General features: G+C 48.0%; 1 protein-coding gene and 1 long non-coding RNA gene across 2 annotated transcripts in view; one reads left to right on the forward strand and one right to left on the reverse strand.

Moving 5' to 3' along the window:
* LOC135897436 (uncharacterized) overlaps positions 1-22,117 on the forward strand; it is a 39,411-nt gene extending 17,294 nt beyond the window's left edge. The window contains exon 3 of the long non-coding RNA XR_010563039.2: positions 21,927-22,117. This is a non-coding gene — a long non-coding RNA (uncharacterized lncRNA). The remainder of the gene's footprint in view (positions 1-21,926) is intronic.
* LOC135897458 (uncharacterized) overlaps positions 1-25,623 on the reverse strand; it is a 269,543-nt gene that overhangs the window by 165,949 nt on the left and 77,971 nt on the right. The window lies entirely within an intron of this gene.

Genomic DNA, 25,623 nt, shown 5'->3' on the forward strand with positions numbered 1-25,623 from the left:
TGGGTTGAGCTCTAGTAATATGCTTCGCATACAAACAAATTCGAATGCAAATATTTGTCTATGCTTGTTGCCTTTATTTATGTACCTGCTTAACAGTGGTTTTCACGGAAATATAAAGAGCGAGCACCAGCATATGTTCTCGTAAAAAAAAAAGTATCTACAAGCTCGGCCGTTCTCTTCCTAGCACAGGTGGTGCAATATGGTAACATTCTTCTCACTGTGAGAGTTGCTTCCTTCGTTTTAAACGAGCCGTTATTTTTTATCTGCATGGAACTACGTATCAAGAACAAGTATTAACTTTATCAAAGTGTTTTTTTTTCTTTCTTCATTACCTCGGAGGCAATGCGCGATGACACCCAACAAGATTGTCCAGCCACCATTCATTCAACGGCTGAAGCGCGCTTTCTGTGCGGTACCCAGGACGTACTCCCTTCCATCATATTTATCGATCGAGGGCAAACATTACTTAGTGAAGATCGCATTGACATGAAATAGAGATTGTCAATCATATATTTGAAGTGGTGTTTTGTGGGAATTCAAAAATTTTATATACTGCGCAGCTGACACACACATAGCCATGAATACGTTGGTTTGCGAGATTATATTAACTCTGGTGATTTTGCATCTACCTTGCCGTGAATAAGATGCTCTGCTGCTATACTACCGAGAGGGTTGCGAGGCACAGCAATAAAAACAACTTTATTCTTTTTGAGCTACTCGGAGATTCATCCAAATAGCAATAGTGAAGGTGATGAAAATATAGATCCTAAAATGTCAAAGCAGTCAGCAGGCAGCAAGAATGTCCTTTGGTTGTCGTTGTTGGCGGATCTACACTACTGCATAATAAACATTGCTGTAGGCTAAAGAAATCAAGGAAAACCTCCTTCAAACTCGCACTTTTTTTTTCAACGCCGCTGAAGAGTTAAAGCATGTGATTGATCCCCGCTACTGAGGATAAGGCACCCAACTACGTCAAAGGGGAGAAAAGAAAAACACCTTGCTATGACTAAATGTCGAACATAGAACAAAGCTAAGTTTTCTAAACGCCTATGACCGAAATAAGATGTGGTAGGTTGCTTACTTTCGGAATGAAAGCAATCCATCACTTTCTCCCAAGCCAGTATTCAGCAAAGAGGTCACTGTGGTGAATGGTATAGAGAAACTTCGTATAGACAAACTCACTCACTGACTCACTCACCCACTCACTCACTCACTCACTCACTCACTCACTCACTCACTCACTCACTCACTCACTCACTCACTCACTCACTCACTCACTCACTCACTCACTCACTCACTCACTCACTCACTCACTCACTCACTCACTCACTCACTCACTCACTCACTCACTCACTCACTCACTCACTCACTCACTCACTCACTCACTCACTCATTCACTCGCATCACTCACTCGCATCACTTTCTCGCAGTCCCGAATGCACCAGCATCACTGGTGACAAGTGCACAAGAGAACGGTTTTCTTACTTGTTACAAGCGTTCTGTCACCGCTTATAGTTTGTTCCCGGTTATGGCGTCGCCGGAGAAAAAGCCCTTGCAGGTTCCGAGTCTCAAATCGTACTAACCAAGACCTCCCAGACAGAATGGACCGCAGCGCAGCAACTTATTGACGCGCTGCAATTTTTCATTCGTAACCACACGAGGAAGTCCATTATCCGGCGCAGTCGCCGCGCGAGACTTGTACTGAACGGCGGAATACAGACGTATGCAATCGACCACAAAGTCAAACAGCAGCTAGCCAAAGTCATGATGCATGGATGCGCCTGCACAGCCGATACGCGTGGCTCTATCGAAATTGCTAGTTTAAAAACAAAAAGAAAAGCAGGACGCGGGAGTTTCGGCCGCTATCGGCTACGTGGGCCATGTATGCAGGGGTCGCACTTGCTTTACCGAAGCCGAACATTTTTTTTGTCTCTTTGTGGTCGATATTTCTATATATATATTGCGGTATTGTATGTTTCGTGTGCGCTGCCGGCGGTGAAAGGGCCTCATTGCTTGTTCAAGGTCACGCCCCTACGTTCGTATGTTGTTGACATTCAGTGGGACTACTATAAAAAGACTGCCATGGGGCAGCTCGCTCTATGCAAACTGCACTCCACACATACCACCGTTTCTTTACAGCTGTTTCTTTAGTTCGACCAGATTTCTTTGAATTAGATGTAATGGATAGCGTTCTTTCACCTTTTTTAGGTGCGTTCGTGGAAGAGGCAGAAACTTCCTGCGTGGTAAACCGGACTGTTCAAGCAGCCAGTCAAAAAATCACCATTTCCCCTTTTTAATGATCTACTTTGAAGGTTTTCACCACGGCAGAAATTTGGGCTAGTTGGTTATTCATTACCATCTAATAACAGCGCGTGAAACGAGTGACGAATGTACAAGATCTAATGCAGCGCTGTGTGCGTCTCCCGCGTTTGTCCGTTGTTTTATACGCACCGTTATCACGTGTTCACTTTAGAGCGCACGTTGCAACAAGCGGTGTCCCGTAAACCACGCCCCAGCGACGGAGATCACCGAGTAGCAAAAACTCATAGTCTCGAAGGCTATGCTTTTGCCCACTGCGCGAGCGCCGAGCGATTGCATGGAGCCGGAAATCACGCCCCAGCGACGGAGATCACCGAGTAGCAAAAACTCACGATCTCGAAGGCTATGCTTTTGCCGACTGCGCGAGCGCCGAGCGATTGCATGGAGCCGGAAATGCGTCGTCGGCAAATCACGTTTTGCACATCACCTGTCGCGAAATCGTAGGCGAGGCGGTGTCACGAAATCGCGTTTTCCTAGCAGACATCGCGAGACTACAGCGTCACTCTCGAAACCGTTAGCCTTACAGTGTGGCCAATATCAGTTTATCAAATATCAGTTTGTCAAAAATCAGTTTAGCAAATGCGTCGTCAAGCAGTTCGGGATGACTGCGCACTTAAAAGAATACTCTTGGCACACTGCGAGGTCCCTAGTCTATATAATTTCTGCTCAGCAGAGGTAGCTTCCCTAGCGCGAGTCTTCAATTTCGCAATTGGTACGTGACTAATTAAAGGGACTAATTAAAACTTGATTAGTTGATCTTTTTAATTAGCGATTTCTACATCTCCATGCACCTCTTCAGATAATTCATTTGAACAGGCTGGATTGCGCTACATACTTCTTGCTTCTTCTTTTTTTTTAATTTCCGCGAACCGAAGATAACAAACACGTGCGCGCGCACTGTGCATAATAAGCATGCAGGGTAGGCTGTGCAACGTAACAACAGCGCAAACATAGACACACAAAGGTTGAAGAAGGCTAAGGGCCTTCTTCGTCTTTGTGTATTGTCAGTTTGCGCTGTTGTTACAGCCTGCTGTGTTACCAACTCCCAAACTTTACATTCTTTTGCAGGGGTGGAGTGCTTTATTTACCGGCTGAACCCTTTGTTACAGCGCAGCGAATGCCTGGAAAATGCCAACTATAGTGCCTCCGGCTTAGATGCAACATTCCTACTACCCACGAGTGAGAGCGTGGCTTTACAATCGCTCATTTTTGTCGCATTAAAAATTGCAATTCCTTTATAATCTCATATAATGGCTCACAATTGCAATGGGAACCCGCTTGTAAAAGAAGCGCAGCCTTCATTGCCGCTCACTTGCTCTTTAAACGAGTTAGTATATTTTTTAATAATAGTAACAACGGTTGCCGTTCACCGTTCCACATTATTTTTTGCCACATTACAAAACTTCCAGGTTAGACGAATAATTTTCACTTGAATGACAAAGCGCTTCAAACTCTCACTTATTAAAGAAGGTAAAAAATTAGCCTTATGTCATTCACATAAACAAAACAAGAGACAGAAATTGTGGTTTCCTTTTTTTTTATTCTTAATGTACTCGTGGAAAGCAAAGAGTTAAACGAATCATGCGCCTAATCACACTCAAACCACTTGAGTCACAGGATCGCACATACAATCCAATTTTCCCTGCCTTTCCGCGTTAAAAAAAAAAAGACACACTCGCTCGCTCTGTATGAGTATTTTAGAAACACCTTCGTCGTATTAAATCACGACTCGAAACAACACCAGCTTATCGCAGGGTCGCTCATGCGTCTCCATACGGTGCCACGCATTTACGTAGATGCCCCCATAACTGGCTTTCACGCCACTTAGTTTCGACGACACTGTTCTACGGATAAATGCTTTGGAAACTGAGCTTCGAACTAAACTCCTTTTGGTAGAGAAAGACAGAGACAGAGAGAGAGAGAGAGAGAGAGAGAGAGAAAGCCCAGGAAGTTACAGTCCGGAACGACGCATCGTAAACAGAGTGCGCTTGCATCTGACACGGTTGCACATAAACTTTACGACACGCCACCAGAGGGCGTGGGCGAAGATCCAGCTGTTGCCGGAAAGCGCATTTCTCTATCCTTGATTTCTTTTTTTCCCTGTCGGGAAAAAACTGTGGTAACTGTCGAGATGATTGCTTCGTGGCCTGCCCCCGTGCTCCATATCCGCGTTCACCGCTTGAAATGCGAACATATACAGTAAGGGACGTTCCCAGTCGCTTTCTCGGCCATGGGGGTAATCATTCATTCTTCCAATCGATGATCGTCTATAGAAGCGCTCGCGCTAGCTCGGCGTTGCTCCATCATCGACGTTCGCTACTTCAGCTGCGCGTAGAACGGATGCTGTTCGCAACAGAGAACCCTTTGAAAGGCGCCGTTGCAGTTCCGAAAAAAAGAAATCTTGAGGGCTGAAGGTCTTGAGCTATAATTCGTGGCCTGATCGCTCACCTATTACGTCGCGCATTCATTCATTCATTCATTCATTCATTCATTCATTCATTCATTCATTCATTCATTCATTCATTCATTCATTCATTCATTTAGGCATTTGTTTGAGTGCCCGCTTCTTTCTTCCATTTCTTCCTCGCTCTTTCCCGCACCCCATTTTCTCTCCTTCCTTCCTTCCTTCCTTCCTTCGTTATGCCATTAATTCATTAATTCATTTGTCCATTGACTATCCGCTTCGCTTGCGCATCGCTCACTCACTGGCTCATTCATCTATGACATTTATATTGACACGCGTACTAAGTGTTGATGGTTTTCGGCGATCGTTTTTAGCCAGCCAACCATGTTGCACGGAATCCAATCCCGGCTGCGGAGGCCGCATTTCTATGGGGGCGAAATGCAAATACGCCCGTATCCCGTGCATTGCGGGCACGTTCAAGATTCCCCGGTAGTCAAGATTAATCCAAAGCGCACCACCACGGCGTGCCTCAGTATGAAATCTGGGCTTTGGCGCGTAAAACTCCAGAATTCAGTCAATTCAAGCACTGTTACAATGTTTTCGCTCGGCGAAAAGCGTTCGTTCATGTAGCGGAACTCTCTCGAGCGTTGTCGCCGATTCTATACCGAAGCAGCCTAATCTGATCAGATTACACGCGTGACGCGAGTATGGTTTTGCATTCTGGAACGCACGCGGGCAGCAGCGATTGCGATGGACCCGTAAATCAGGTTTCGACGACGGGCGATTGTGCTCGCCGTTATCGTTGCGATGTGAGCGTCGCTTGTTTTTCTGGACACAAGTTTGCCTAATAAACCGTTAACTTCGTGACTTGCAGTTTTGCTACTTTCTCGTTCCTCACCGACACTGGGTGCATGTGTGTGTACGCTGATACACACACACACACATCTGGTCCTGTGTGTATTTACACATGCAAACACATCACAAAATCAGGTTAGGGTTGCTGGCCACGTCATACTCAAGGGGGCGCCCGCAAAGCTACACTTTACAGTGCTTACACTTGTCGGACGTCTGCCACGTATCCCATGACACTGTGATTAAGTCCATGGAGAGTCGTACTAACTGCTAGACGGCCGTGGAGGTGCCGGCGGTAGAGCGCCAGCTTGGTTTCTACAAATCGCACTGCCACCCGTAAAGCTCTCGAGGCGCCGATGTTATATCAGCGCTATATAGCGACCAAAGCATTAAGTCACCGGGTGGCTGATCTCCAGACGAAAGTGACTTTGGCGCAGCTTGAGGGCTCACAATGCCCCAAAGTCACTTTCCTCTCAGTGTTGAACGCCACACAAGATAAAAAGAGTTCGTTGCAAGACTAGATCCATTCTCTAGCTAAGATCCTCCTCCTTCAGTTCAGAGTGCTCTGTGGGGAAGTCACCGAGGGTAAAATAAAGAAGTAAAAGAAGAAAAAGCCGTGGTACATAGCTCAAGGTTGCGTATGCCGAAACGAGGGCTCAGCGAGAGGAAACGACTGCGCATTCATCCAGGAAGAAGCTAGCTAAACAATCGCGATCAGAGGACAAAAATGTACATTTAAAGCGGCAAATGACCCATCAGAAGGCAGGCGCTCCCGAAAATAAATGCGTACCCCCTCAGAAGGCGTTATAGTTTCGGAAAGATAAAATGGGAAAAGAAATCCCAGCGGGAAGGGTCGGAGGATCAACAATGGCCTTAAACAGCGAGGCGGGCAATTGAGATAAGGAACAAAATAAAGATATGCAGCGAGGCAGCACAGGATGCGCGGATGTCCTCTTTGTCGCTATGTTCAAGAGAGCCAAAAGAAAGAAAAAAAAAAGACAGGGGAAGAATTGTGGATGTGCGATTTTACCGTCCCTTTGTCTTGGCTGAGTGTAAGGAACGGCATCTTAAATGGCCTTGTCGTAATCGCAAATGAATTCAAAGCGAGGCACTCGGAGACCATTGTCCCACTGCTCCCGGGTCGTAATCCCGCTGGTGATTAGGGATGCAGGAGAGCGCCCCTTCATGCGAGGACTTATGTACGCTTGTGCGTTTGTGTGTTCGTGTATCTCTGTCCTTGTCTTCATGTCTGTCTCCTACTTTGTCTCTCATACCGTCTGCTATTCTGTCTAGTCGGGATGTATTGTTCTTGCCTCTCTGTCTGTCGATCCGTCCGTCAGTCCGTCCGTGCGTTTGTCGGTCTATCCGTCCGTTTGTCGATCTGTGCGTCCGTTTATCGATCTGTCCGTCCGTTTGTCGATCTGTCCGTCCGTTTGTCGATCTGTCCGTCCGTCTGTCTGTCTGTCTGTCTGTCTGTCTGTCTGTCTGTCTGTCTGTCTGTCTGTCTGTCTGTCTGTCTGTCTGTCTGTCCGTCTGTCCGTCCGTCCGTCCGTCCGTCCGTCCGTCCGTCCGTCCGTCCGTCCGTCCGTCCGTCCGTCCGTCCGTCCGTCCGTCCGTCTGTCTGTCTGTCTGTCTGTCTGTCTGTCTGTCTGTCTGTCTGTCTGTCTGTCCGTCCGTCCGTCCGTCCGTCCGTCCGTCCGTCCGTCCGTCCGTCCGTCCGTCCGTCCGTCCGTCCGTCTGTCTGTCTGTCTGTCTGTCTGTCTGTCTGTCTGTCTGTCTGTCTGTCTGTCTGTCTGTCCGTCCGTCCGTCCGTCCGTCCGTCCGTCCGTCCGTCCGTCCGTCCGTCCGTCCGTCCGTCCGTCCGTCCGTCTGCCTGTCTGTCTGTCTGTCTGTCTGTCTGTCTGTCTGTCTGTCTGTCTGTCTGTCTGTCTGTCTGTCTGTCTGTCTGTCTGTCTGTCTGTCTGTCTGTCCGTCCGTCCGTCCGTCCGTCCGTCCGTCCGTCCGTCCGTCCGTCCGTCCGTCCGTCCGTCCGTCCGTCCGTCCGTCCGTCCGTCCGTCCGTCTGTCTGTCTGTCTGTCTGTCTGTCTGTCTGTCTGTCTGTCCGTCCGTCCGTCCGTCCGTCCGTCCGTCCGTCCGTCCGTCCGTCCGTCCGTCCGTCCGTCCGTCCGTCCGTCTGTCTGTCTGTCTGTCTGTCTGTCTGTCTGTCTGTCTGTCTGTCTGTCTGTCTGTCTGTCTGTCTGTCCGTCCGTCCGTCCGTCCGTCCGTCCGTCCGTCTGTCTGTCTGTCTGTCTCTCTGTCTGTCTCTCTGTCTGTCTGTCTGTCTGTCTGTCTGTCTGTCTGTCTGTCTGTCTGTCTGTCTGTCTGTCTGTCTGTCTGTCTGTCTGTCTGTCTGTCTCCTCTCCCGTGTCCGTCCCTTTCTGGCTTCTGGAACGTCAGATCAGGATGCGTATTCAGAGGGGCATTAGGTAAGCGCACCCATGCATTCAGTGCACAAGTGCAGTGAAAAGCGCTATTAGAGGAAATACCAGAACCCCTTCTGCGTAGCTCCTACTTATCCTTTCAGCAAAGTATGAAAGTAGAGGCGAAACAAGCAGACACTTCCGTTCTGAGCAAGGTCAACATGTAGTCACGTGAATGCCACGGCGCACCGGATGGCAGGAAAATACGTATTTCTGCTGTCAGGGCTTTCGCTTCGGGAATGGTTGCGAGACAGGTGGAGGTGATTCTGAAAAACAAGTCCGGTACTAATTGTGACCCCGTGCATTATATTACATGGTTCCCAGCTCACATGGGCGACAACGTGCTGCCGGGCCGTCCGAACCCCAATGAAATTGCTCACCGCCGTGCGCGAGAATTAACGCGCCGCGACGGCGATGGGGCTACATTGGATCCGGAGGAGCTCGGCCACAGCGACCCGTTATTAACATTTCACGAGATTGTCTCCCATTATAAAGAGGAACGCAGGCGCTTCCCGCCTCCACATCCAAATCAATGCAGATCACAATCGATCACGCTTAGGATGCTTCAGACGAGGTCATATCCCTCGCGAAGTTTCTTAAGCAGGATTTATCCAGAAATTGACCCACAGTGCCCGGATTGTGGGGAGGTTAGCACGCTACCTCATATGCTCTGGCAGTGTCCTGCGTTACGGGATACGTCCCTCACCAGCGAACAGGACTGGGACGAGGCCATATCTAGTACGCAACTCAAGTTCCAGTCCATGGCCGTCCAGAGGGCCCGTGAAAGAGCGGAGAGGCTTGGCCTCCCGATTCCGACATGGGAGCAGCCAGCGGCGAGCCGGGGGCCCCAACGGGTCTCCACCGGCTAGTCCCTCAGGACCTCATTAAAGTTCATTGTCTGTCTGTCTGTCTGCTGGGAAAGCGACATGACTTCTGCGATTCAGCAAACACAAAGGAAAAAAGTTATTTGGCGCTTTTCCTTTACGCAGTGCTAAAGTGAGCTTCGCTGCACCTTTCAGCCCCAGAGTCTGTCATGTTCAGCGTAATGGAAGCTCTCGAAGTTAAGAGGACCTGGTGTAGGTTGTGCTGGATGAGTGCACAAAAAAACGCTGTCTTTCTTTTCTTTTCTTTCTTTCTTTCTTTCTTTCTTTCTTTCTTTCTTTCTTTCTTTTCATACATTGTTTTACTAGTTATTGTTTCCTTTCTGGTTCCAGGAATTGTGTTAGCAGTGATCCACTTGTTCTGCCGTGGGCGCCCGACTCCGGATATTCAATTAGTGTTCCTCACTTTCAGCTGAGTGCCTACTGCCATTCCTCGCAGACCACTCAGTTTCGTAGTTGCTCTGCTTAACTTTTGACGGCGAGTTCTACTTACGAAGGTTGTATACTTCCGAACGGTTCTTACAACCGTTCGTACGGGCAACGTCAAGCTAGGCACGGTTCTGACTATACTTTTTGTAAACAACGGCATCCTAGGTAGTCTACTCACAGTGAAGCAACAACTATTCCTAGTATCTCACCTTAGAAATCTGGCCCACTTAATTCATAAAAATTTTCATTCGTAAAAACATGTTGTATTGGCCACTTCCTTCGATAATATGTTTGCTATCCCGATGGACCAGCACCTGTTCTTACGAAGTATTTTATCTTATCAATTCCTTTGTGAAAGTATGCTTAAGGGCCGAATTGGCAATCGTTCTTATTTGTCGCTGGCTGGAAGTTTTTCGTACGGAAATTTCTAGCATAAGGAATTGTTTCAGAATAGGTGCCTAATATCTTAGTATCTTCTACAGTTCTTAATATACACGACAAACGCATCTTACACTAACATTTGCTGCTGCTTCGGCTTTATACGAAGCGCGGGCGACAGTATGTCGTTCGCAGAAAGTGTCGATCGATTTCTTCACTGGTGTGAAGGCATCGTAAGAATGCGGCTCATACGTGAAGTTGGTAACAGAAGTAGTTTGTACGAACATTCAGCAATTAACCGTTCTGATGATAAAGTCATTCATAAGCAATTACCCCCCCCCCCTTCCCCATTTTCAATACAAGAATAATTGATGTAAACCATTCACAAGTACTCACTGCATAAGTGCAGTTTATAAGAACCTTTAGAAGGAAACTTTTCTTTAGAAGCAATGCGCAAAGCAGAACATTCCGTAAGAAATGTTCCAAAAAAGATATTTCGTAGGAGCAGCTTGTAAAATTTGTTCTTTGCACCTGCGAATGCAGATGCTTTAAAGCTATTCAAATCGGTATGCGAATAAAGTGCCAAAACAGTCCGGTTGCATCATCAAGTTGCATCATCAGGGCCATGCAGAGGCTGTAAATGCGTCCCGTGGCACCGCTATAAGAGTTGACTTCTATCGACAACCCACTCGATGTTGCATTTAGCGTACTGTAAAAATGTACGCGAGGATAAATTCACTTCAAATATTCAAAATATCCACGTTGGTTTCTTGACGGTGCTTCTTTTTTTTTGTTTTGTTTTGTTTTTATCGCGATAAAGACTTGCCCTTAAGGCATTTCTTGGTGCGTATATGTGTATTATATGTGTGCTGTGAGGCCTGTGTTGTGTATGAATCGAAGCAGTGTTTCAGACGGTGCTTCAGACGCGATGCGATATACAGTGGATTGCGGCGTGGTACGGGTGCGTGCACTCACTAAAACCTGTGTTCACGACTAAAATCATTTGGCTCCATGTGACGTTGTAACGAATAAGAAATCAAGCACCTCTGTTTTCCTCATTATTCTTGCTAAATCAAAATCGTGTCAAAGAGGGAAGTCAACCGCTTCGGGTTTCTTTATTTAATTTTTTTACGGATGAATGAGTCTCTAAGCCTTTCTACTCTATACATGCACTTTTCGCAGTGTTCCTTAATATTTCATGGTATTTGTTCTCTACCATCTTTACGTTGTTTTACTACTGACTGATGCATTCAGCCGATCCTAAGCTAAAGGATGAAAGTACGAAAGAAGATTGTGAGGCTTTCTCGAACCGTGACAGTTTGCATACCTCCCGGGAACTCTGCTAACCATCTTAACGTGCTCTAAGTCGTCAGTTATAATATTCTGCAGAGTTAAAGTACACTGCTCGAGGAATACGAAATGGCCCGCAGTTTGCAGCATAAAGAAATATGCAACCTTCTTGATTTCAACAACAACAAAAAAATATCTCCAAAGGAACGTCAGCACTCGGAACAAAAATAACAGTCAATATCCATCGGGGACATATCGTCTTCTACTGAGTCGAGTCAGAAGCAGACGAAATGCATTTCGTCTGTTTCTGAATCGAGTCAGGAGCAGGCGGAAGGCATTTCGTCTGTTTCTGAATCTAGTCAGAAGCAGACGAAATGTCTCGGCGCTGAAAACGGAGCCTAATGCTGTGCATCGGAAGCACGAGGAAAAATGAGCCTCGAGAAAGAAAGTCGCGACGCAGCACGGCGCCACATGCACGGTGACGCGGAACGCCCAGGTTTTGTTTAAAATAAAATAAAAACCCACGATTCACGAGATGTCGAAGGAGTATAGAAGAGGCTGTGTGCGGTAGAAAGCATTCTTTTCTTGTTGTCGTGGTTGCTGTTTTGCTTAAATCTAGCAACAGCAAAAAGAAAGAAAAAGAAGATAGAAAAAAGTAGAGTCAAGAAACGCGATGGGGCGAAGGAGGAGGTTTGGCTTTGAGGTTTGGCTTTGCCTCAGCGAAAGCCGTGCACCGTTTTTTCAATCAAGGTTTCACGAATCTACGTTGTCGGTCGCTTTTCTGGCCTAGTGATATCCGCAGGCACTCTACGTAAAGTCATGTAAAAGTCCCCAGTAAGGGACCTTGGAAGTATTATCCAATAAATAAATAACTAAAAGAGGATGTCGAGTGTCACACGCATATATATCACCTGTAGACAGAACTGCAAAACGACAGACAATCACGAATACACTTATTCATCATCACGAGGGAGGGAAACGTCTTTTCTCCGTGTTTGCAATGGAAGGCTTTGCAGTTCTTAGAGGACTTCGAGTCTTGTAGGTTGAAGCAATTGCTATGCACAAAGCAAGAATACATATGAGGTGTTGTTTGATTGATTAAATTTTGAAGTTTATCCTCACCAAGAAACACTGGGGATGCATGAGAGACGCCGCAGTGGATAATATAGAGACAGGAGAGTCGATAAAAGGAAATGTACCGCGCTTAAAGCTGAACAGAATATGGGATTCAGCAACCCTTACTACTAGACAGAATCATAAAGTTCTACATCGCACCGCGTACGATGAAACGGAGAACTTTCGCGACGTCTTATATACGAGACTTAATACGCAAACTTTGTTTCCGTGTCTGTCCCCGAGGGCGGCGGGTATTTTCTGCAACTGCATGGCAATTATGCACGCCATTTGAATCGACAAAGCGATGGCTATGCTCTAGGCAATGAGAATTCAATTTTCAAGACTCGCATTAGTACCAGCACGAACGCTTAAATTCCACGTCAGGACCACGGACAGAAACAACGCAGCACTAACCGCTACCTGTCTGTGCCTAAGAAAAGCAAATGTCAAGAAACCAAAAGACTGGCTAGCACCGAAGTCTAGAAAGGGTGAGCCTCCTTGCCTACACAGATTGCGCTGGCGACATTAGTGACAGTACCTTATGCAAACCGGCTAAATCTTACCATGCATGGCTGCATTTACAAGATGCGTCGTCTACTCAGGCCCTACTGGTCGCTTCATCCCCTGGTCACTTCCTAGCCATTGCTTCAGGAGCACGCGTTCTAGACAACTGTATTGACCTCTGTACTCGTGAACTGCTCAAGTTACGGGTTATCCACAGCTTAGGTCAGCCATGCGGTGTGGTATAAGCGTACGTCTGCATTTGTCTTCTTTTCTTTAAGATATTTTTATTCTTATTTTATCTTTCACGAGGTACTCTCAGCTCTATTTCGATCTTATATAAGTGTCGTTTAGGGTGTTAGAGGCCGAATTCACGAAGCTCTTCGCTGCCATTGCTTCCATGCGCAGCTTAGTGCTGGTCAGCTTCCATCGCTTCGGATGTGCCCAACATTACGTTGTTAGGCTGGCACCTGTGCTTACCGAAGCTTCATGCGTAAGGATATTCTTGTGAATACGCGCCCCCGTAAGTTTCGTAATGATAAATGCAATAAACTGGAATAGCTGGAATAATAGCTGGAAAGAAACGACAGCTACTCTCACACATTCAATGTGAGGTTTATTATGGAAAGCATATGTGGCATTTGTGGTTGACCGGCTCTTCTTCTTTTTTTCCTTTTTTAAGCACAGAGAGCTCGTAATCATAATAAGATTTCCCAAGCGATACCTGTTTGTACGAGAAAGTGCCACAAATCAATCGCGATGTTGGGCATATCACTAACGAAGACTGCCAGCCAATGGCTAGCAGCTCTTACGTGTGTGTGTGCGTGTGCGTGTGCGTGCGTGCGCGCGCGCGCGCGCGTGTGTGTGTGTGTGTGTGTGTGCGCGCGTGCGTGCGTGTGTGTGTGCGTGTGTGTGTGTATGTGTGTGTGCGTGTGTGTGTATGTGTGTGTGTGTTTATGGGCCCAGACGACCACGTCGTTGTGATCACGGCCGGCACTCCTGCTGCTGCTGCGGCGAATCACTGATATTTTGTTTTGGCTGCCGCCTTCATTTGCAAGTACAGCCCGTGCGGCCGAATTTCGAAAGCTTTTGAAAATTGCAGGCGTTGGACGTGGTTAAACCGAGTTTGTCAGGCGAGAGCACAGTTTTGCTTGCTTTGAGGAAGGACACATACGCTGCTCGGTGCGGCAGCAGTAGCGAGCGAATTGACCCTCATGCTGCGTCTCGCTTCAACTCGAACGAAGCGTCGCAAGCATAGCGCATACGAAGTTACCAGCATTCGGTGCACTTTGTACACATCGCAGATCGCTTTCAAGATATGGGCGCCCACACGGCGTACGCAGCAGCCACCGGTAGTGGCAGGGTAGTAAGTCCCACATTGACCTTGGCTATACTTGAAGATCATATTTACGGAAACAGGCGTTTTCTGGGTTAGTACCTGGAGTAGTAGAGCTATCGCTCCAATGATTTGCTAGCACTAGCTGCTCTTACGAACGCTTCGGTTGCTTAAGAACTTTCTCGCAAACGTAGGCATTGATTGGCTGGTCCACGCTCTGTAAACGCGTGCCTTTTGCAACGCTGCACGGTTCTGGCAAGACCTGTGAAGCGAGCGCATGCATCGCAGACGCTCCAAGGGCAGATCAGTGCGAACCCGGCGCACTCTATAGTGGAGGATGGAGAAGAGAAAAACTGCGCCGTAAAATGCAGCTACAAATCTTCTCCGACGTATCTCTCGTCTCTCCTTCTTTCACCCTCACTCACTCTCATTTCCCTTGCCCCCGTTCTTTTATATGTTTCGTTTCGTTTTGTTTTTTTTCTCGCTTTGTACATTGGTCGCGCGGATGTTTCGGTTACCGTTGCGTTTTGCGTTCGCTTGTTTCTTTTCTTTTTCTTTTCTTTTCTTTTTATAGCCTGAATTTAGGGGAGACAAGCCTATCTCCTTAAGGCGGAGCGCTTCCGGTACAGTCTGTTCTCGATAAGGCAAAGAGGTAAAAACTCAAGAAAGGAAAAATAGACTAAGGAGAATTTTTTCTTTTTTTTCGAGATCGTCAGCCCGCGATGGCGCTTGGTGTTCACCGTCTAGGGGTGTGTAGAGGATCGCTTTCGACAGCATCCACGCCACCGACTGCTACCGTGTGCTTTGACCGTAGAGGAAGGATTGCTTTGACTTTGAAGTTTAAAAGAGAACGCCCTCTTACCTTCGCCCAGTTCCGGCCTCTTTGCCGGGGCTGACGGGGTAGCGCCGGAAGATGTAAATACGGAGAACGGCAGAGAGACAATGATCGAGCGAGTTTCTAGCCGACAACTTAAAGTTGCTATTGCTGCGCGAATGGAAAAAGGACAGGGTTTAAAAAAAAACGGGAGTAGCGACGCAGCTTCTTATGGCACTTGATCGGATTGAAGAATGCGTACCAAAAGTTGCATTCGTTATTTGGTGCCAAGCAAGCCCTCTTTCAGGAACCAAACTGCGCAGTAAAAACCAACAAACAAACAAATAAATACGTACGTAACTCACGAGCATGTTGTACATGAATCTGGATGAAAGCGCTATATACCCTACCTCTCTCTTCAATCTCGAAAATGAAGCCATGCTTAAGATTTCGCTGCCGTGTACTCTCCGCTTCACGCGTTTTTGTCATAGCATCGCGGTGAAGTCGGGACAATGCGAAAATTTCAGGAAACGTTTCGCATTGTGAAATTCATTTACATTACGTTATGTTTTTTGTCAAGAATGCGTCGTTAGTCGTACACGCACCGAAGCATCGCCGTAGCTGAGAAATAAAATAATAATAACGGAATGCGATGCATGCTTTCGTCGCAGAAACGTTTCTTCGCAACTTAGGGGAAACGTGACGGTAGAAAATGCACGAAAGGATTCTCGCCCTAAATTCCTCGACAGGAGGCTGTGCTAAAGCAACATGACCTCAACAGGCTTTTAAATGCAATACGCGGAACTTTGTGCGCGGTAAACATTTTATTTCAAGTCGACGCCCGAAAAAAAAAAACACGCACGTGCACTGTAAACACACTCATTCGCGTCCACAGACACGCATTTTAAGAACACTACTAACAATTAGCACGCACACACGCTCTCGCGACCTATTACATGACAACTCATGATACACGGCCGCGAGATCATTTTAATAGAATCCGTGAATAGATCGCGTTTCCTTAAACCCGTCGCGCAGCAGGAAACGTCTACTCACACTCACGTTATAGTGATGATGACTCTTAACCGTGGCGTGAGCCCACATCTGGGGACGGGCCGAGAATCGCGTGGCTGTAGGAGGAAACGCCACGATAAGGATGTGCGAAAGACGAAAGGAGCACGTACAGAAAGCTAAAACTGGGAACGAAAGAATGGTGTGTAGCTGAGTCGTCAGTCCCGATGAGCGTACAGTGACTTAGTGAAAGAGAAACAAGATTCACTGAGCGATCCAAATCGCAAATAATTCGGAACAAATGCAACGGAAATGCAATGGGAAGAAAGTGGGACGGAACTCGGCAAACATTTTGCTGCTCGACGGAAATCGCGCCAAACGGATACGTTTTCCCTAGCGCTCCTCTTCTTGCTTATTCCACGCTTTGTGACGCGCCGCCGTTCTTATCCAACAGGCGCTCGTTACTTTATTGGAGCGGCAAGGGAGGCAAGCGGGCGCCGAGCCAACTCACAGGGGAGGAAGGGGGGGGGGGGGAGAATAATAAACAACGCTAATGCCAGTCCGTCTCCGTTGCGCACGGCCATCATCCGTCACTCCAGCGGGTGTTTTGAAGAGGTCCTTGTCTCTTTGACACAATTGAAGCCCACTTTCCTCCTTCCTTAACGACGTCTCCTCTTTTGGAACGGTTACAGATTCGTACGAGCTCTCTGCCTGCGCCCACGCGCGTGAGTGCTCCGGGGGAAACGCCACCTTGCAGGCGCCGTGTAGAAACACGTTCAGTCGTTCGTGCAGCAAAGGTAAATGAGATGAAGAAACGAAGGAAGTACGATTATGTGGGCGCACATTGTTCATGCAAAATTGTTCAGTATGCTGCGCGTGCGTGTGTCTGTGAGTATGTGTGTTTGTGTGTGCGTGTGCGTGTGTTATTCTGTGTGTGTGAGTGCGTGTATGTGTGTACACGTCACATTAGTACGCATGCCGCAAATCACGATTCCACTGCCACGATGATTTGTTGCTGGAGATGCGAAACGCATATTCAGCCTGCCAATGCCGCAAGAAAAGTCATAATAATAATACGTTGTCATGGGCGTTCCCTGGTGCATATGAATTCGGCGTCCGTTCCGTGCGCGAAATCCTTCCCTCTTTTCCTTTCCCTTCCCCGTCTTTCTGATTCGCGGTTTCCTCCCGCCCCCTCCAACGATCGAGACTTCGCCGTGGGTTTTCTCGCATTCGGTGGAGAGGCGACGGCCGGCGATGTCGAGAAACACACGCGTATGCAAACCGCGCGTATAACGGCATATAAGCATACAAGACTCGACGCGCTGGCCACGTTTGTTGGCGCGCGTCCAAAATGCAGATGCGGCGTCGGCGGCGAAAGATCCTCTCGCCTCCGCAGGGGCGCACACAAAGACGTCGAACTTGCGGTTCTCGTCGGCGCTCTGGATCGAGCCTTCCCTGACAAAACCACGCGACCAAAGCTTCCTTGAGTAAAACTCTTGCTTGGGCTAGTTGGTTCATGCTTGAAGTAGTAAAGGCAAGGCGCAGAAGACCAAGACTTAGGAAGAAGAACAGCGCCGGTCCTGTCGTTTGTGTTCTTCTTCCTAAGTCCTGGTCTTCTGCGCCTTGCCTTTACTACTTCAAAGCTTCCTTCTTGCTTCCGTTCTATCTTTCTTTCTTTCGACGCGGTTAACGTAACGACGTTTTCAGCAAGATAGTTACTGTGTCCCTTTCTTTTTTTCGCGATTATGGACACTTCTTCCTCTCTTTTCTTGATTCATTCGTTCTCTACTTTCTTTTCGCTTTCTTTCGCGATTCATTCCTTCTATCTTTTCTTCCCCTGCTTGTAACGTGACGACACTTCTAGCGGGACACTTATTACGCGCTCTTCCTAATAACTGCAAGCTCTCTCGTTCAACGGAACACTTGTTTCGCCTTCCTACTCGCCAATTATTTATTCCCTCTCCCTTTCTTAGTCTTTCTCGCCTCTTGCGTTTCATGTTGTTCCATCTTTATTTCATTTCTCACTGCCTCTGTTTTTCCTTTCCTTCTTTCGTATTCTTTTTCTTCGACCCAGGCAGACCACGGGGGCAACATTTCAGCGAGACAATCACTACTCCTTCCCGCTTTATACAATATTATCTCCTCTCTCTCTCTCTCTCTCTCTCTCTCTCTCTCTCATTCATTCTTTCTTTATTCCATTTTGCGTTCCCTCCTCTTCATTTTATTTTTGATTCCTTGGTTCCGTCACACGTTGTCCTTTCACACGTCATTCCTTCCTTCTTTCATTTCTTTCTCCGCCCCCTCCCATACACATCCTCGCTTTTTTTTTCCTTCTCTCTGTCGCAGCGGATCGAGGACAGTGCAGCCGTGCACGCATTTCCAAGGCGCCATTTCCAAATTCCTCCGCAGCGCTTTTGCGACACCGCCACCGAACTATAAAGACGCGGCATCGAACGAGATTCGAAATGCGTGCACTCTTGGGCACGTTTCGAGAAAAGAGGAATTTGAATAAAGAAAAAAAAAACGTCTTGTTATTCGCACGTGGCTGAAGGCGTAGCTGAAGCGTAAGCGAAGCTTTTTTTTTTTTTTCCTAACAGACGCGCTTTCTGCGGCACGTGGCTACCAAGCCGCGCCGTATATATAGCAGCTGACTTTACGACATCGCCGCGAGCTGAAGGAGCGTTTGTGACAGTTTAACGGGAACGCGGTTTCAAAAAGCTATTGCAAGTGTCCGTAGGTGCAGCTTTCTGAAATATTTTGTTCGCCACGGCCCTCAAAAGCCGTGCGCGTACGTCAGTATATACGCAAAGAGCAACGATGTTGGGTTGGGCGTAGAAGGTCCCGGACCGAGACGCGAACAGAAGGCGCGCACACTTACTTGCCTAGTAGCTGCGAACACTTGCCACGGTCTCCTAGCGACTATGTAATTCTGCTCCTGACCATGAGGTAGCGAGTTCGAATCTCCGCGGCCGCGTTCTGATTGGAGCTGAATGCACAAAAAAGAAGAACGGTGATGTACTTGAATTTTTATAATCCGTTAAAGAACCGACACTGGTTGAAATCAATCCGGGGCCCTCCCCGGCAACATCAAGTAGCCACAGTGTCTCTTCGGAACTTGTCGATCAATCAATCAATCAACCAATCAATTTACCAATCACTCATTTCTATTGGCGGCGCGGGACGTACGAAGAAACGCCATAAGTTGAAACACTGCGAGACGATTCCGAGTGTTGTGTTTCTTTATGAGTACGCAGCGAAGTAGCATTGTATTCAAGATCACTTGAGTGAGCTAATTGGGTCATCGAATAATTACGTGTCAGTCTTCAAAGTAAGGTTGTGTAATTACTTTTCCCCAGAATGAACTTTCAACTTTTTAACAAACAATTTCTTCTGGGCCTCCGAACATTGTTTAACTGAGCATTCAATTAGCCGACTCTTTGCACACGTGTGGACCATCAGCTCGCACCTAAATTGGCAGACAGCCCAGTTCGGGGGCACTATATTTTTTTGTTTATTGTATTATTTCATTGCCTTTAAGCTCTTTCACGGTTTCCTGCTTCCGCGCTTATTGGCCATTTCCTACACTTAAGCTGGGCACCTCTTTCTTTTCTTTTTTTGTGTTAGTCTAACATTTCAATTATGCCAAAGGACCACAACTTTGAAACACAAATTAGGTTTCTTTTTTTCTTTGCGAATATTGAAAGCAGAAGCCAGAAAAGAAAAAAAGCCCGTCGGATCGCATTGTTCTCGTTGCAGACAAATCAGTTCTTTTTTTTCTGTTTTTGTCCGCGGCTCACGCACATTTTCTCAGTGATTTTTTTTTTCTTTCTCCACGACTCTCACAACTCAATTAGCCTCTGGCATTTCTCGGTGGAATAGAAAAAAAGGCTCCCAGATGAGAGGATGACCTGGGGGCTCGAACAAAAGGCCTGAAACGTGGCTCCTCGCAGAAACCTGTGTTGCTCGGCACTGAATAGGATTGGCATGGCGCTGGGAGTAGAGAGGGGAGGGCGAGGGGACGCATTTTCCTTAATGCGGATTCGTTCACGCTGAACACGATGCGCGCTAACTCTCGGTGTTCTTATTTGCCTTATCTGTGTACACCTAGTTCATCTTTAGCTCCGAAACGGGCCGTGATAGCGGCTTACGTGTTGCGCAAACTTATACGAAGAGGATCCGGCGCTGCGGCGCCAAAGAAGGATTTGTGTCGCTCGCTGTATCCGCTGCGCTGTGACTTCGAACAAGCGTCTTTCGACAGAAAAATCGCGGCTGTATCGTACACGCGGTTGAAGGAAGGTGAAAGAGGGTTATGCCGTCATGGATTAAGCTTGTGTGGCGTCGTCTGCGTGCGCTAGTGGAGATATAAAAGCGGCTTGGCTTGCGTCTCGGTGATTACTTGCGTACGAATCCTCGTTACCTTGGACAAAGAGCCGTTTGTGAAGTAACGTTGATCTCCAACTCGTTACATCCCACACACGTAGTTCACCTGCACTGTCACACACAAGAGAGATATTGTAGTTGTTACACTACAGAGTATCCTGCTGTAGTGACAAATGCATGCCCTTGTTAAAGAAAAGAAATCGACCTCTACTATCATGCCGAATTGCCATCTCCGTGTCCTTGACCCTTTCTTGCGTGTTTGGAAGTGACAAGATAATTAAATTTTGTAAAACGAAAGGCAGCGACTGAACTGGTCTCGCTTTCGAAATCTTATATTATTGCGATAGCAATCCCATAAACACTCCAGGCGCATTTCTGCCGTCGCCGTCGCCGTGAGGTTTCGTATGAGCGAAAGCGTGCGAGGGTGAGCCGGAGAACGCGGTTCAATCTCGCGTGCGCGAGCGAGGAACGCGGCCCGGATGCGTGCCAACTGTGGCGCGCGCGGCAGAGGGAGCCAGGCGAGGGAGGAGGGGCGTTCTTCTCCGGTGGCTGGTAGGGTGCCTCGATGTCCTCCTCGCCCACCGCTCCGTGCAGAGTGGAGACAACCGCGGCGTCTACTACGGCGTTGGCCGCACGAATCGCTGAGCCGTAGCAGGCGCCTTTGGCGGACGCCGTAGGGAAGCGTTGCCGGCGCTCGTATGTCTTGACACTCAGTGGCTATGGTGTTGGGCTGCTGAGCACGAGGTCGTGGGATCGAATCCCGGCCACGGCGGCCGCATTTCTATGGGGGCGAAATGCGAAAACAACCGTGTGCTTAGATTTAGGTGCACGTTAAAGAACCCCAGGTGGTCAAAATTTCCGGAGTCCTCCACTACGGCTTCCCTCATAATCAGAAAGTGGTTTTGGCACGTAAAACCCCAATTATTATTATTATTATTATTATTATTATTATTATTATTATTATTATTATTATTATTATTATTATTATTATGTCTTGACAGTGCCGCCTTTACTTTTTCGGAGGAGTCATTGGTCTAGAAAGCGATCTGCGACGTGTCCAAAGTGCGCGCCCGCGGGGGCCTCATCTTCAAAGCGATCTGCGATGTTTGAACAGTGCGCGCAGTGCCGGTAGCTTCGTACGCGCTGTGCTTTCGACGTTTAGTATGCGTTTAAGCGACAGATGCACGGAGGTCAATTGGTTCGCGGCATCTGCCGTGATTCCTAACTCCAGCGTTTTCACAGACAGCTTCCGCTGTCATCGGGCGAGGTGTGTTCATGTTTACATGTGCGCGCGTGACACCGTTCTGGTTAATTTAGTTAAAACACGTTGAAGGGCTAGTTTGTTTGAATCCATAATAGAATGTGTAAGCGCGACTGAACAAGGGGGTAGAAAGAAGCAGACACACAAAGACAGCGCTGTCTCTGTGCGTCTGTTTCTTTCTACGTCCTCGTTGAGTGATGCTTACATATTCTATCATTGTTAATTTAGTTAGTAAGCGAATGTTTACAAGTTTATACGGCCCATAAAACCATTATCCTTACTTCGCTAAACTATCTACTAATTCGCTGATAATGGAAGGGGGAGGGCGCCTCATGACATGGCGAGTGGGGGCGACGAATTGACAACCCCTTGAACTCTTCCGCGTAGTGATGGTCCTCAGTGGACTAATATCCTTGAGTAATGTATACCGACTAGCTGACGGTTGCTTGTTCAGTGGTTGGTTAAGTGGTTTGATTGTTTTGATTTTTTCTTCAGGGCATAGCATGAGAGAAGAGCCAGAAGAACGCTGAGCAAAGAGGATTCCTGCCGCTTGATTGCAACCGTTCCTCTTGTCGTGCTCGGTATAAGGTTCTCGGGCGAGCGGCACCGGAGGCAGTCAACCGCACTGGGACCTTGCGAATGGGGTGCATTATTCATCGGAAGAAATCACAACGAGGGAGCGTGCCGCCTACATTATTCCCTGCCTATCGTAGAGCAAACTGTGGCGCATCTGCATTTGTGATTTCCCCGATGGTCTGCCGATCCCCGAAACAACTTTTCACTTCGTCTTCGCCTTTATTACTTGCCTCTTCGTTGTTGTCTTTGTTGTACTTGCTGTCATCCTCACCCAGTCTCTAACTTCCTGTATTTTTCAGCTAAGTCTTATCTCACCGGTGTCGCAAGCTATTGATATATTGCCTAATTTGTTAATACGACTTTCTGAATATCGTTCTCCTTGCAGCTTTTCGTCGTTAACCTAAATGCTCTATATCTGCAGCCACTCTGCAAGTACTTTCTTTCTTTTTTTCGAAAACGGCATATAGAACTGTCGTCATTGTTATCCAGTCGAAAGGGACCACTCACGCGCATTTGTTCAGAAAGAAGCGCACGACTTGTCCTTGATTAGCCCGGGCCTTTTGTTCCCTCCCTGGCCCTTGTCCAAACTCGGGCGGTCGGTGCGAGAAAAAAGAGGCGGCAATCAGCGTGCCCTCAACAAAAGCGATCTTCATCGGGGCTTTCTACGAGGGTCAGAAGCCGCGGTCAACAACGCTCTCAGACTTCGCGATTCCCCGAAACTATTTGGCAAAGCAATGAAAGGACCTCCTCCGGTGACTCACCGAAGCTAATGAAAGTCATCTCTGTCTGTCTGTCTGTCTGTCTGTCTGTCTGTCTGTCTGTCTGTCTGTCTGTCTGTCTGTCTGTCTGTCTGTCTGTCTGTCTGTCTTTCCGTCTGTCTGTCTGTCTGTCTGTCTGTCTGTCTGTCTGTCTGTCTGTCTGTCTGTCTGTCTGTCTGTCTGTCTGTCTGTCTGTCTGTCTGTCTGTCTGTCTGTCTGTCTGTCTGTCTGTCTGTCTGTCTGTCTGTCTGTCTGTCCGTCCGTCCGTCCGTCCGTCCGTCCGTCCGTCCGTCTGTCTGTCTGTCTGTCTGTCTGTCTGTCTGTCTGTCTGTCTTTCCGTCTGTCTGTCTTTCCGTCTGTCTGTCTTTCCGTCTGTCTGTCTGTCTGTCTGTCTGTCTGTCTGTCTGTCTGTCTGTCTGTCTGTCTGTCTGTCTGTCTGTCTGTCTGTCTGTCTGTCTGTCTGTCTGTCTGTCTGTCTGTCTGTCTGTCTGTCTGTCTGTCTGTCTGTCTGTCTGTCTGTCTGTCTGTCTGTCTGTCTGTCTGTCTGTCTGTCTGTCTGTCTGTCTGTCTGTCTGTCTGTCTGTCTGTCTGTCTGTCTGTCTGTCTGTCTGTCTGTCTGTCTGTCTGTCTGTCTGTCTGTCTGTCTGTCTGTCTGTCTGTCTGTCTGTCTGTCTGTCTGTCTGTCTGTCTGTCTGTCTGTCTGTCTGTCTGTCTGTCTGTCTGTCCGTCTGTCTGTCCGTCCGTCCGTCCGTCTGTCTGTCTGTCTGTCTGTCTGTCTGTCTGTCTGTCTGTCTGTCCGTCCGTCCGTCCGTCCGTCCGTCTGTCTGTCTGTCTGTCTGTCTGTCTGTCTGTCTGTCTGTCTGTCTGTCTGTCTGTCTGTCTGTCTGTCTGTCTGTCTGTCTGTCTGTCTGTCTGTCTGTCTGTCTGTCTGTCTTTCCGTCTGTCTGTCTTTCCGTCTGTCTGTCTTTCCGTCTGTCTGTCTGTCTGTCTGTCTGTCTGTCTGTCTGTCTGTCTGTCTGTCTGTCTGTCTGTCTGTCTGTCTGTCTGTCTGTCTGTCTGTCTGTCTGTCTGTCTGTCCGTCCGTCCGTCCGTCCGTCCGTCCGTCCGTCCGTCCGTCCGTCCGTCCGTCCGTCCGTCCGTCCATCCCATGTTTTAAAAAAGAGTTTCCAAGCGGCCTTTACGCACGCTCTATGAATAAGCTTACAAACTTTCAAAATGAAGTCGCAAATGAAACGTAAAGAGGAGAATCCAGTCAAGAAGCCACGCAAAGCGCCTTCCAGCCGCTTCCGTGGCTCAATCACTGCTTTTCACGAGAATTGTTTCGCGGCACTGGTGGGAGCCGTCGTCTTCAACTGTTTACACCCGCAGACCGCTTCGACTGCGGAAGCTCCACCGGCGATGCCGTTTTCCTCCGGAGGAGAGCTAGTAAAGGAAAACAAAACAGCAACGAAGCAAAAAGAAGGAAGAATAGGGTCTGGAGGAGAAAGCGGGAGCTGAGGAAATATAGACAGATGCGCAAATGCCCCCATGCCCCCGCTATTGATCCTCAATGCGCCTCGCCAACGAAGACCTAGGCACTCGCTTGCTCTGCTTTCATCCAAGCGCACAAAGATGTAGCAAGCCACACGTCCGCTCGATGGACCCGCAATAAAGATGGGCCAGAACGCAATGCGCTATCGGGCGGCGCGAAGCGAGAAGCATAACACGGTGTGACCTGCTGCAAACACGCAGTTGGAGTCAGGGCAGTTAGGGCGCGACGGAAAGAAGGAACGAAAGAAAGAAAGCGAGGGAGTCCGCAGGAAAAAAAAAAAAGAAAGACGAACCCCAAAGCCTAGCGCTCGTTAGCGGCAAGGACGAGCAACAAGCTTTGTCGATACGTGTGAGAGCCTGGCCAGTATGGCCCGCGAGGCCCCCCGGATGCTCCGGTGCTGCCACCTGGCGCGCGGAAGATGGGACTGTGCATTAAGCTTGCCCAATTTGTCGGCAACGGCTGCATTTCTGTTTCTTTCGTTTCGTCGGCGTGATGCTTCGTGCAGTGTGGGGGCTCGCTCGTATGAACACGTAAAAGGGAAACGAAGAAAGAGCGTCGCCATATTGCGCTTGCTTCGCGTTTTCGGAGAAGTTTCGGAGTGCGATCGCTGGAGGGGGCTGACTTTCGTTCGTACTTTTTCGGTTACCCTTAAAGAACGCATTCTAAACTCGGCAACAATCTAAGAATGCAGTGGCAAATATACGATCATACAATTTAAGGAATAACTGCGATATGTATGCCAGCCAATTATCGTCCTTCATTTCCCTGACGTCACGGTGAAGGCACAGATGGCAGTTGCAGTGCAGTTTCGAGGGCGGAGCCTCCACTGGACTCTTGAATTGTCAGTGAGTATGTTTAAATGATTAATCAATTAACGAATCGATTGATTGGTAGATTGATTTACTGATTGAATGATTGTTTGATTCCAATGCCTACGTACCTTGTATGTCAAGATGATCTCGGCCCGACTGCACATCGTGGGCCATCTGTGCTGACGCGTGAACAAATTCAAGAAATTCTTCGTTCTGTTCGTGGATGGCCGGTCGTCTTATCTAGCAAGACGTTCGTCATCAGCTCTTCCAGGTACTTGTTCTCACCAACCTATCTAGCACAAGATTTGATTGGTGAATATGGATCACGGTTACTACGTATATCCAGGGCCGGCTAAGGATGCATGAGGTGTAATTCAATGTTAACCCAACTCGCGGACTGAAACAAGTAGCTCATTTGCATCCAGTAATCCTATCACCACTCAGAGCCTGTTTCTCGATGACGATGATCAGCGACCAACGCTTCAAAAGCTGGCGTAACTACCTTTGGCAGCTGT

Source organism: Dermacentor albipictus, chromosome 2 (assembly GCF_038994185.2).
Source record: "Dermacentor albipictus isolate Rhodes 1998 colony chromosome 2, USDA_Dalb.pri_finalv2, whole genome shotgun sequence".
Lineage (NCBI taxonomy): Eukaryota > Metazoa > Arthropoda > Arachnida > Ixodida > Ixodidae > Dermacentor > Dermacentor albipictus.